Below are 12,343 nucleotides of genomic sequence, written 5' to 3'. Positions count from 1 at the left end.
CCTATTTCAACAGCAACAAGAGACGTTACGTCATTTTGCTTCATAAAAGTAGCTGCAAAATAGCCAACAAGATCAAGTGACCAAACACGTTCACAGACAAAGTTACAATCGACCACTATAAAATGTCAAAGTATCTTTTTAATGTATCATGACATGCAGGTAACCACGCCCTAGGATAGGCTCACCAACATATACCCAACTTATTGGGAATCGTACAGATCTGTGGTGTCAGCCAAGTGTATGTGTTGTTTCAAAATGTAGAAAATTTCCGAATGATCTTGTAAATGGAATGTTTCATCTCAATCACAACAAGAAAAAAGTACTTTGTAATGAATTATACGAACGCTGAAAGTTTCGAGCAACAAATAATAAATTACCGAAAAGCATACATGTTGCTGTTATGACTTATCTTAAAGTTCTTGTCATTGTTTGTTTGAACAAAGCAATAACATCTACATCTACAATGATACTCTGCAAATCACACTTAAATGCCTAGCAGAGGGTGCATGGAACCGCCTCCATCATAATTCTCAGTTATTCCAATCTCGAACAGGGCGTGGAGAAAACGAACACATATTCCTTTCCGTGCGAGCTTTGGTTTCCCTTATTTTATTATAATGACCGTTTCTCCGTATATAGGTCAACGTCAACAAAATAATTTTGCATTCGGAGCAGAAAGTTGATGACTGAAATTCCTTGAGAAGATTCTGCCGCACCGAAGAACGCCTTTGTTTTAATGATGTCCACCCTAAATTCTTTATCATGGCAGAGACACCCTCTCCCCTACTTCGCGATGATACAAAACGTATTGCGCTCCTTTGAACTTTCTCGATGTACTCCGTTAATCCTATCTGGTAAGGATCCCAAACCGCGCAGCACTACTCCGAAAGAGGACGGACAAGCGTAGTGTAGGCAGTCTCTTTAGTAGATCCGTTACATTTTCTAAATGCTCTGCCAATAAAAGGCAGTCTTTGGTTTGCATTCCGCACAACATATTCTAAGTGTCAGTTCGAATTTAAGTTGCTCGTAATTGTAATGAAAAGGTATTTACTTGAATTTAATGCCTTTAGAATAGACACTGATTTATCGTGTAACCGAAGTTTCATGGATTCCTTTTAGCACTCGTGTAGGTGACCTCACTTTTTTTTTATTATTTAGGATCAATTTCCAATTTTCGAACATACAGATATCTTTTCCGAATCGTTTTGCAATTAGTTTTGATCTTCTGATGACTTTACTAGTCGATAAATGACTGCGTCATCTGCAAACAACCTTAGTCGGCTGTTCAGATTGCCTCCTAAATCTGTATACATAGATAAGAATGGGTCAAGTGGCTCTGAGCACTATGGGACTTAACTTCTGAGGTCATCCGTCGCCTAGACTTATAACTACTTAAACCTAACTAAACTAAGGACATCACACACATCCATGCCCCAGGCAGGATTCGATTGTGCGAACGTAGCGGTTGCGCGGTTCCAGACTGTAGCGCCTGGAACCACTCGACTACCCCGGCCGGCATAGATAAGGAATCCAGTCACATAATTGAGACGATATTCCATAAGCACGCGATTACACTACACGCCGCTTGTGTGGTACAGTGTCAAAAGTTCTCTGGATATCTAGAAATACGAAATAAATTTGAAATCCCTTGTGAATAGCACTCACCACTTCGCGTGTGTGAAGAGCTACTGTGTTTCACAAGAACGTTTTCCGAATCCGTATTGACTGTGTGTCAACAAACCGTTAGCCACGCGGAGGGGCCGCGCGGTTCGAGGCGCCATGTCAATAACTGCACGGCCACTCCCGTCGGAGCTTCGAGTCCTCCCTCGGACATGGGTGTGTGTGTTGTTCTTAGCACAAGTTGGTTTGCGTTAGTTTAAGTACTGTGTAAGTCTAGGGACCGATGACCTCAGCAGTTTTGTCCCTTAGAAATTCACACACATTTGAAAATTCAACAAACTGTTCTCTTCGAGATAATTCGTAATGTTCGAATACTACATATGCACCAAAATTCTGCTGCATATCGACGTTAATGATACGCGCCTGTAATTTAATGAATTACTCCTATTACCTTTCTTGAATATTGGTGTGACCTGTGCAACTCTCCAGCCTTTGGGTGCGGATCTTTCGTCGAACGAGCGGCTTTGTATGATTGTTAAGTATGGAGCTATTGCATCAGCGTACTCCGAAAGGAAACTAATTGGTATAAAGTCTGGATCCGAACACTTCCTTTTATTAAATAATTTAAGTTGCTTGATACTCCGAGGCAAAATGGTTCAGATGGCTCTAAGCACTATGGGACTTAACATCTGAGGTCATCCGTTCCCTAGACTTAGAACGACTTAAATCTAACTAACTTAAGGACGTCACACACATCCATGCCCGAAGCAGGATTCTAACCTACGACCGTAGCTCCAGCATGGTTCCAGACTGAAGCGCCTAGAACCACTCGGCCACAGCGGCTGGCTACTTGTCAATTATTCATGGTGGCAGCTGTTCTTGATTCGAATTCTGGAATACTTGCTTAGTCTTCTTTGGTAAAGGAATTTAGGAAGACTGTGTTTAGTAATTCTGCTTCAGCAAGACTGTAATTGATAGTATTTCCATTGCTATCGTGCAGAGAAAGCATTGTCTCTTGCAGCTATCATACTTTACATACGTCCAGAATCTCCTTGAATTTTCGTTGTGGAGACTATTACAAGCGTTTCGTACTGAATTCCGCGTTAAATTTCGAGCTTCTGTAGAAGATCGCCAATCTTCGAGTCTTCGCCTTCGTTTAAATCTAGCGTGCTTCTTTCATTGTTTCTGCAACAGTGGTGTAGCAAGGGGATCAGCTCGGTCGTTTGTTAATTTATTTGGTATAACTCTCTCAATTGCTGACGATACTATTTCTTTCAACAGCGGTCTACACTTGCATTGTTAATTTGGAATGAGTGGAAATTGCCCCTTAGGAATGCGTCAAGCGAATTTTTATCAGCTTTCATGACTAGAGGTTTTTAGTTTATTTTTGGTGGTTTTTTAAGATAAGGTATTCAGTCTCGCTACGACAACCCTGTGTAAACTAATCCCTGTATCCGCTTTGATGATCGTTATTAGCGCAGGATTATTTGTTTCTAAGAGGTCAACAATGTTTTCGCATCCGTTTATTATTGGCATGGGCTCATGAATTAACTGCTCGAAATAATTTTCAGCGAATGCGTTTATCACAGCTTCGGATGATATTTTATGCATTCCTCCGGATTTAAACATGTATTTTCGACAACGTATCCATTGTACATTAAAGTCATCACCAACTATAACTGTATGAGTCGGGTACGTGTTTAAAATTAGACTGAAGTTTTCTTTGAATCTTTCAGCAATTGTATTATTTCAGTTGGTAGGTCTATAAAACGATCCAGTTATTACTTTACACCAGTTGCTACGAATGACATCCACCCATACCAACTCGCAGGAACTACCTACTTAAATTTCGCTACAAGATGAACTACTTCTAACAGCAACAAACAAGACAACGCTGACTGTGTTTACATTATCCTTTCGGAATACCGTTAGATTCTTTGCAAATCTTACGGCTGAACTTATCTCCTACTTCAGCCAGCTTTCAGTGCCTACGACGATTTGAGCATCAGTGTTTTCTATTACCACTTGAAGCTCTGGTACTTTGCCAACACAGTTACAACAATTTACAACTGTTAAACCGATGATTCCTAGACCTACGTTCATCTTGCACATTTTGAGACAGAACCCCTTTTTGTTTTTCCCCTAAAAACCGCCCAGGCCACGCCACACAGCACCTCCTACCAGGTAATGCTGCATCATGTGTGTAGTGCTCCTGACCTATTCAGCGAAGCACGAAACCCAAGCACCCTATGGCGCAGATCGAGGAATCTGCAGCCTACACTGTCACAGTACCGTCTGAGCCTCGGTTCTCTACCAGAAGTGCGCTATCGGTCCTGTCGACTATGCTGCAAACGTTGCGCTCTCCTTTCATCTCGCCACCAGGACTAGCAGCTTTTGCCACTCTGTTAGCTTCTCGAAAGCAGAGAGAATTTCTTTCGATCCAAAGGGACACACATCAATGCTACCGACTTGAGCCACCACATGCAGTTCGCATTAACCTCTTTCTTTATGGCATCCGGAAGGACCCGATCCATTTTTTGAATGACTCCACCCAATATGCATACGGAGTGCACACTGGCTTTCTTCCCCTCCTTGCCAGTCACATCTCTAATGAGCCCCATAACACGTCTAAGATTGGAGTTCCTAAATACCAATAATCCGACACTCTGTGATTGCCAGGATCTTGCAATAATAACAAAAACTGAACATTAAAAATCCATCGCCAGAAAATTTCACATAATTAATTTTGACACGAAATGTTGCAACAACCACACCGATTTAGGAGTGAGTATCATTGGCTGAAATAAACAGACGAACAGCGAAACATCCTATGCACGACAAAATACTATCAACTTTTCAATCCTGTATGAAAAATGACGAAATTAAGCGTGTTGTGTTCGAAAATAAATTTACTGTAAGACACCACGTTAGTGTTTAAGAAAACATAGAAAAACCTTATCTGCTGGTTAGAAGTAAGGTGACCTCCTTTGTGACACTTATTTTTGTACCAATTCGTAGGTTAGTTTAACTGCTTGCGTGGTCGTCGACAAAGCTTTAAATGCTCTAGCACACGATACATCATTTTATACAGGGCTGGGCATAATTGTGGTTTGTTACATGCTTTATTTTGATGTACAAAGATTTTTCGAGAGTTATAAGCCAGTGGTGAATAAAATGCAAAAGCATTAATAAGGACACGATAATCAGCTGTAATAAACGTTATTTTAATTATGTCCAAATGCACAGCGTAAAATGAAATGCATTTCTACGAAACACAATTTCACGTGAAAACGCATGGTTTTGTGCACGTGAAAGACTAATGATAAAAGATTTTGGCAAACGTTTCCTTCATTTACAGTAGGACTGAATTTATTATTATCACCTCTGTCACCTTAAACGGTTTCACCTTGTGCTATTCACATAAAATCGGATTTTTACTTGCATTTGTGTGCAAACTTAGACCGCTATATCATGGCAAGGGATAAAGCTTCCACAAAACAATAGGATAGCCATTAATTACACGATTTTGTCTAACTTCTTACAACATTTAAACCGATTCGCGCAATTTGGGAACATAGAAGTGGCGTGGAGTGCTTAGAAAGGCTCACAGAAATGTGTATTTTGCACATAAAATCCAACTCTATCTAAATTTTTGAGAGCGAGTTTTCAATTTTACCGTAGTAAGGCGTTTTGTATTTGTTTCATTTACTTGAACCGTTTACGCGCATTCGATTCAAGTAAGTACGAATTTTATGTACTACAATAACCTCGAACCTAAAGCATCTTACATCGATAACGGATCAACATTATTGGACTAAAACAAAATTGTTTTGACTCTATTTATCTATATTCGTGCAGTGTTTGAGCCGTTTTGTATCAGACTCAAGTATAGAAGTGACGCGCTTCAGAAACCTCACAGGAAAAGGTGTTTCTTGTAGGTAAAATCCAAACGAAGCAAGATTGCTTTGAAACTGTTGAAACTTATCTTAGACGAAGGTCCGACACATGAGTGGACCAAATTTGAACCATCAGTCTCACTCCAGTTAGCAGTTATTTAAGGACGCCTGTTTTTCCGCATAAAATCAGAATGGTTCACATACAAATGGTATCATTAACTGCCGGCCGATGTGGCCGAGCGGTTCTAGGCACTTCAGTCTGGAACCACGCGACCGCTACGGTCGCAGGTTCGAATCCTGCCTCGGGCATGGATGTGTGTGATGTCCTTAGGTTAGTTAGGTTTAAGTAGTTCTAGTTCTAGGGGACTGATGACCTTCGATGTTAAGTCCCATAGTACTCAGAGCCATTTCAACCATTTTTTGGTATCATTAACTGAGCGTTAATTTCAGCCGAATTACAACCTTTTGCGAATGGAATTAATCGATTCATCCATTTTTCCTGACCGCCAGCTCCGAGTCGTCGATCAAACATTGCTTATTATACTGTAAAAAAGCTTATTATACTGTAAAAAGTAAACGTCTATAAAAATGGCCGCAGGTCCGGGCTAAAGAAAAGTACACTCCTGGAAATGGAAAAAAGAACACATTGACACCGGTGTGTCAGACCCACCATACTTGCTCCGGACACTGCGAGAGGGCTGTACAAGCAATGATCACACGCACGGCACAGCGGACACACCAGGAACCGCGGTGTTGGCCGTCGAATGGCGCTAGCTGCGCAGCATTTGTGCACCGCCGCCGTCAGTGTCAGCCAGTTTGCCGTGGCATACGGAGCTCCATCGCAGTCTTTAACACTGGTAGCGTGCCGCGACAGCGTGGACGTGAACCGTATGTGCAGTTGACGGACTTTGAGCGAGGGCGTATAGTGGGCATGCGGGAGGCCGGGTGGACGAACCGCCGAATTGCTCAAGACGTGGGGCGTGAGGTCTCCACAGTACATCGATGTTGTCGCCAGTGGTCGGCGGAAGGTGCACGTGCCCGTCGACCTGGGACCGGACCGCAGCGACGCACGGATGCACGCCAAGACCGTAGGATCCTACGCAGTGCCGTAGGGGACCGCACCGCCACTTCCCAGCAAATTAGGGACACTGTTGCTCCTGGGGTATCGGCGAGGACCATTCGCAACCGTCTCCATGAAGCTGGGCTACGGTCCCGCACACCGTTAGGCCGTCTTCCGCTCACGCCCCAACATCGTGCAGCCCGCCTCCAGTTGTGTCGCGACAGGCGTGAATGGAGGGACGAATGGAGACGTGTCGTCTTCAGCGATGAGGGTCGCTTCTGCCTTGGTGCCAATGATGGTCGTATGCGTGTTTGGCGCCGTGCAGGTGAGCGCCACAATCAGGACTGCATACGACCGAGGCACACAGGGCCAACACCCGGCATCATGGTGTGGGGAGCGATCTCCTACACTGGCCGTACACCACTGGTGATCGTCGAGGGGACACTGAATAGTGCACGGTGCATCCAAACCGTCATCGAACCCATCGTTCCACCATTCCTAGACCGGCAAGGGAACTTGCTGTTCCAACAGGACAATGCACGTCCGCATGTATCCCGTGCCACCCAACGTGCTCTAGAAGGTGTAAGTCAACTACCCTGGCCAGCAAGATCTCCGGATCTGTCCCCCATTGAGCATGTTTGGGACTGGATGAAGCGTCGTCTCACGCGGTCTGCACGTCCAGCACGAACGCTGGTCCAACTGAGGCGCCAGGTGGAAATGGCATGGCAAGCCGTTCCACAGGACTACATCCAGCATCTCTACGATCGTCTCCATGGGAGAATAGCAGCCTGCATTGCTGCGAAAGGTGGATATACACTGTACTAGTGCCGACATTGTGCATGCTCTGTTGCCTGTGTCTATGTGCCTGTGGTTCTGTCAGTGTGATCATGTGATGTATCTGACCCCAGGAATGTGTCAATAAAGTTTCCCCTTCCTGGGACAATGAATTCACGGTGTTCTTATTTCAATTTCCAGGAGTGTATTTATACCGTATGTTCTTAGGTCAAATAGCAACCTAACACCAAGAACCGGCAAAAAACAATTCCCTGCGTGGGCTTTTCTACACTGTAACAATTAATCTCTCGTGCTTGTTACTTTAAATGTTTTTACTGTCTATCATACTCCTTCATACCATTTTCGTGGTACACTTATTTTCTTTTGTTAATCCACAATTCAAGGTCTCTGCTGCGTATGTGCATTCTGTCCCAATTAATATTTTGTGATGATGAAATTTTTAACTTTTGCTTTCGACACAATGTTTTCTTTTGCACATTTTCACGACTTTGTTGCAGTTACATAGTTTTGAGGCATCTGTTTGTTATGGCTGTCAGTCTCTAGGCTTTAATTAGCACCTTTCTCTGAAATATCCCGTCTTCCATGAGTGACAGTGCTGGGCAACTGCTGCGACGTTTGGAATGTGGGACAGAGGTACTGGCGGAAGTAAACCTTGGGAACCGGTAATAAAAAATAAAAAATCGGGACCCCGTGATCCGGAGACAGAAACGCTAGCCACTAGACAAGGAGCTGCGGACATCATCAGAAGAGGAAAAATCTGTTTTTCATTGTTGTGAGCCCAGAAATTCCATGAAAAGCAACAAACAATTGGCTTTTACCTGTCGCGAGACTGTTCCAAAATATGTTCACATGCTGCCCAACGTTATCTGCACAAGTTGAGATTGAGAAACAGCATGTTCCACAACAGGTCGGAGTATCTCAGGGGTCACGTTGAGAATACGTTGGGCAATTTGTGCCTTCAGTTAAGCCCTGAACACAACATCTTTCACAGCCAGAGATTGCAATGAGACTGTGGGAGACGGATTAGAAGAAGGGTTTGGGAGAGAATACCAGTTAGGTAGTAGGAATAACAGAGGAGAAAGACTAACGGAGTTTTGCAATACATTTTTAGGTGCTAATAGCGAATATTGTCGTCAAAACTCACAAGAGGAGGAGGCATACCTGTAATAGGCCAGGAAATAGAGGGCGAATCCAGCTGAATTACATTTTTGTAAGGCAGAAGTTCCGAAATCAGATACTGAATTGTAGGGCTAACCCAGGAGCAGATTAGATTCAAATCGCAGATTGGTATTGATAGAGGGTTGGCTGAAGATCAAGAGACTATTTAGAAAGATTCAGTGCGTAAGATAGTGGGTTACGGAAGTACTAAAGAATGAAAAGGTAGGCTTTGAGTTCTCTGAAGCTATAGATACTGCGAAAAATATATTAGTCAGTAGGCAGTTCAGACGAAGAGAAATGAGCGTCTCTAAAAATGGCAGTCGTAAATGTTCGAAAGAAAAACGTAAGTACATGAAAGGTAACTGCGAAAAAACCATTTCTAACAGAGGAAATACTTCAGCTGGCCGACGAAAGAAGGAACTACAAAAATGTTCAGGAATATAGAAGTGCAAAACACTTAGGAATTAAATAGGGTATTCAGGAAAGCAAAGGCGAAATGACTACATGAAAAATATGAAGCAATCGGACAATAAATTACAGTCGAAAGGACTGACTCAGCATATAGAAAAGTTAAACGAAGGCGTTAACACTAAGAGTGCAATGGAAATTCCTCTACTGAATGAATAGGGGAGAACGGATGCGTGGAAAGAGTACATTGAAGGCCTCTGTGAGGGAGAGGACTTCCCTGATGACATCATGGAAAAAGTAAGTAACGGAAGTCGACAGGGAAGGGCAAAGAGATGCAGAATTAGAGTCAGAATTTAAAAGAGTTTTCGATGAGTTGCGGTCACATAATGGAGAAGGTATGGATATCATTCAATCAGAATTTCTAAAATTATTCGGGGGTGTGGCAACAAAACGACTAGTCACTTTGGTGTGTAGAATAAATGAGACTAGTTATTTACAGTGTGACTTCCGGAAAAATATCACTCGGCAGAAATGGATGGGTTTGAGTGACTTACAGCGATGGACTGGTGGGTTTGGTTAGGGGAGCTGGTGGGACTCTGAGGTGAGTTGCATGTTAAGAAAAGCCCGAGTACGTTCGCATGCCACAATTTTTGGGAATGTTTTTAAAGGTATTGAAAATGGTAAAATGAGGGAGCTGATATTCTGCTTTTCAGTCAGAGTCCTTTAAATAAACAAGAACGTATTCGAATTTTCTGTACTCTCATAGCAGCATTGTTCCACCGGTTGACAGATCTTTGGAATACTAGTAGAAACGGGGTTCGTCTACAGAATGTTCCATGGTCGCTCATTGTACACTGCCATACAAGTGAGGAATTCCAGAGAAAACGTTTATCCAACTCCACACTAGCATGAAGCAAGTCCTGAAAATGAGTAATTTTGTACGGACATGGATACATGATGTTTCGCAGAATTTTATGCACCGGTCTCACAGGCATGCCCAAAGTTCGGGTAATTGCCCGTGCACTCCATGTTTACACACCTCTGCTCGAGCCCCCTGGCAATGCAGAATATTTCTTCAGGAATATCGTTATCATTTACTCCATACCCTTGGCAGACATCGGACCAACAATCTTTTCCATACCCCTGAGTGTCCAGAACTTCTGCAGAACTATTGGCGGACAGTCACCGTTCTTGCAAAAGAGCTTTACAAGCAGCTTGCGATCCCGCATTAAGATAGTTACTCTGAGTATCTCAGGCGTAAACTGAAAAACTGCCATTTACCATGTGTCTTATATTTTGCATATTTTCCCCCTTACTGCGCCATCTGATTCCGAAACTTTCGTATTTCTTTTCCTGTAGCGTTTTCGCCTTTTTCGATAATAATCCGTTCAAGTTATAAATAGTTCTGAGAAATGGTTAGCTGTCTGCAGCTTTTTGAAACTGGAACTACCATTTTTATAATCCGGTGAATCCATAACGTTATTTTCCTTTCTAACACCATTATTACAGGGTGTTACAAAAAGGTACGGCCAAACTTTCAGGTAACATTGTTCACGCACAAATAAAGAAAAGATGTTATGTGGACATGTGTCCGGAAACGCTTAATTTCCATCTTAGAGCTCATTTAGTTTCGTCAGTATGTACTGTACTTCCTCGATTCACCGCCAGTTGGCCCAATTGAAGGAGAGTAATGTTAACTTCGGTGCTTGTGTTGACATGCGACTCATTGCTCTACAGTACTAGCATCAAGCACATCAGTACGTAGCATCAACAGGTTAGTGTTCATCACGAACATGGTTTTGCAGTCAGTGCAATGTTAACAAATGCAGAGTTGGCAGATGCCCATTTGATGTATGGATTAGCACGGGGCAATAGCCGTGGCGCGGTACGTTTGTATCGAGACAGGTTTCCAGAACGAAGGTGTCCCGACAGGAAGACGTTCGAAGCAATTGATCGGCGTCTTATGGAGCACGGAACATTCCAGCCTATGACTCACGACTGGGGAAGACCTAGAACGACGAGGACACCTGCAATGGACGAGGCAATTCTTCGTGCAGTTGACGATAACCCTAATGTCAGCGTCAGAGAAGTTGCTGCTGTACAAGGTAACGTTGACCACATCACTGTATGGAGAGTGCTACGGGAGAACCAGTTGCTTCCGTACCATGTACAGCGTGTGCAGGCACTATCAGCAGCTGATTGGCCTCCACGGATACACTTCTGCGAATGGCTCATCCAACAATGTGTCAATCCTCATTTCAGTGCAAATGTTTTCTTTACGGATGAGGCTTCATTCCAACGTGATCAAATTGTAAATTTTCACAATCAACATGTGTGGGCTGACGAGAACCCGCACGCAATTGTGCAACCACTTCATCAACACAGATTTTCTGTGAACGTTTGGGCAGGCATTGTTGGTGATTTCTTGATTGGGCCCCATGTTCTCCCACCTACGCTCAATGGAACACGTTATCATCATTTAATACGGGATACTCTACCTGTGCTGCTAGAACATGTGCCTTTACAAGTACGACACAACATGTGGTTCGTGCCCGATGGAGCTCCTGCACATTTCAGTCGAAGTGTTCGTACGCTTCTCAACAACAGATTCGGTGACCGATGGATTGGTAGAGGCGGACCAATTCCATGGCCTCCACGCTCTCCTGACCTCAACCCTCTTGACTTTCATTTATGGGGCATTTGAAAGCTCTTGTCTACGCAACCCCGGTACCAACTGTAGAGACTCTTCGTGCTCGTATCATGGACGGCTGTGATACAATACGTCTTTCTCCAGGGCTGCATCAGCGCATCAGGGATTCCATGCGACGGAGGGTGGATGCATGTATCCTCGCTAACGGAGGACATTTTGAACATTTCCTGTAACAAAGTGTTTGAAGTCACGCTGGTACGTTCTGTTACTGTGTGTTTCCATTCCATGATTAATGTGATTTGAAGAGAAGTAATAAAATGAGCTCTGACATGGAAAGTAAGCGTTTCCGGACACATGTCCAAATAACATATTTTCTTTCTTTGTGTGTGAGGAATGTTTCCTGAAAGTTTGGCCGTACCTTTTTGTAACACCCTGTATAATGAACACCCGCAATCGAGTTAAACAGATTACGAAAATCAATTTTGAATTATTATTAGTAGGGTCCGGATTTAAATGTCTTATCCTCATTCACCCCATTATGATCTGAGCAATTGTCGCGTTGTTATCAGGAGGTCGAGCGGAGAGGGAGACTGAGTGATCCTGCAGAACGCCAAGGCGCCAACGAAACGTCATTAAATTAAAATCGATTCTTGGCGGGAATTTTACAGTCACTCAGTCTTCTTCCCTGTGCTGTCTAGCAGCGAACGTGCCGAGTCCGCGCTGCTTGAAAGCGCGAGAGGTAGCGCGTCAGTGTCA

This window comes from Schistocerca serialis, chromosome 8 (assembly GCF_023864345.2).
Source record: "Schistocerca serialis cubense isolate TAMUIC-IGC-003099 chromosome 8, iqSchSeri2.2, whole genome shotgun sequence".
NCBI lineage: Eukaryota > Metazoa > Arthropoda > Insecta > Orthoptera > Acrididae > Schistocerca > Schistocerca serialis.
The sequence above is the reverse complement of the archived record's forward strand: the minus strand, read 5'-3'. Positions refer to the sequence as shown.